Source organism: Scyliorhinus canicula, chromosome 3, assembly GCF_902713615.1.
Source record: "Scyliorhinus canicula chromosome 3, sScyCan1.1, whole genome shotgun sequence".
NCBI lineage: Eukaryota > Metazoa > Chordata > Chondrichthyes > Carcharhiniformes > Scyliorhinidae > Scyliorhinus > Scyliorhinus canicula.
Window position 1 is genome coordinate 240,659,864 of NC_052148.1, and position 1,362 is coordinate 240,661,225.

At 43.9% G+C, this 1,362-nt stretch overlaps 1 non-coding gene across 1 annotated transcript; it reads right to left on the reverse strand.

The window, feature by feature from the left end:
• Positions 1 to 972: 972 nt before the first annotated feature.
• LOC119964000 lies at positions 973 to 1,079 on the reverse strand. The gene has a single exon (XR_005460242.1). It is a non-coding gene; the product is annotated as a U6 spliceosomal RNA (small nuclear RNA).
• Positions 1,080 to 1,362: the final 283 nt, after the last annotated feature.

Below are 1,362 nucleotides of genomic sequence, written 5' to 3' on the forward strand. Positions count from 1 at the left end.
TAATTTTCCTCAGTGAAGCTCGGTCTTTAATTGTTGTCAAAAACATAAAGTGCTGGGAATACTCAGCTGGTCAAGCAATGTGTGTGGAGAGAAAAACACGGTCAATGGCCTTTCACGTCAATGACCTTGTGTAATTTTGTACTCATCTTTAATCGATTTTATTGACTGAAGGCGAGATCTCGATTTAATTAAAGTCATTGAGATGTAAAGGACCTTTCTGTTTATTTCACCTTTATTTAGTCGACTATTTTAACTTTCTCCTCAGTTGGTTTAATTCATTTACCACATCATTGCTAATTTTTAAAAATTAATTTTGGTGGAGTCAATCAAGTCAATAGAAATAAAGATTAGGCTGTCGAGTCGTCGTCACCCATTTTCTACCTTTACCCAAAGTCAAGATCACCCCCCTCATCTGTAAGTAGTTTTAGTTAAAGATTCAAATCTCAAAAAATACCCATCATTCTAAAGGCAAGAGTGCACTGTTTACATTTGGAGGTTTCATATACAACAACTTACATTTATATAGCCCTTTTAGCACGTCCCAAGGCCCTTCACTGGGCCCAAACAAGGCCCAAACAAAATGTGATACTGAACCCCATAAGGTGATTTTCGGACAGGTGAGCATCATCTTGCTCAAAGGAGGGTCTTAGAGGAAGGGAGAAACAAAGAACGTACAGTGCAGAAGGAGGCCACTCGGCCCATCGGGTCTGCAATGGCCCTCACTTCCACCCTATCCCCGTAACCCAATAACCCATCCTAACCATTTTTTGGTCACTAAGGGCAATTTAACATGACCAATCCACCTAACCTGCACATCTTTGGACTGTGAGTGGAAACCGGAGCACCCGGAGGAAACCCACGCAGACACGGGGAGAACATGCAGCTCCGCATAGACAATGACCCAGTGAGGAATCGAACCTGGGACCCTGGCGCTGTGAAGCCACAGTGCTATCCACTTGTGCTACAATGCTGCCCAATATGGAACACTTCACAAATTTGTGTGTCATCCTTGTGCAGGGGCCATGCTAATCATCTCTGTATCGTTCCAATTTTCATATATGTGCTGCCGAAGCGAGCACAGAGAGGTAGAGGGAGGAAGAGTTTTAAGGAAATAAGAGCTTAAGGCAGAGAGGGTTGCAGGCATGTCCCCCATGCTGTATTGGTTAAAGTCGGAAGTGGTTAGAATTGGATGAGTACAGAAAACTGGCTGTGGGGCTGGAGAAGGTTATAGAGACTGCAAGGGGTGAGACCATGGAGCAGTTTGAAATCAAGGATGTGAATTTTATAAATTGAGGCATGGCCAGATCAGGGAGCCGATGGGTGAACTGAAATCGGTGGAAGTGAGGAAACAGGAAGCTGAGC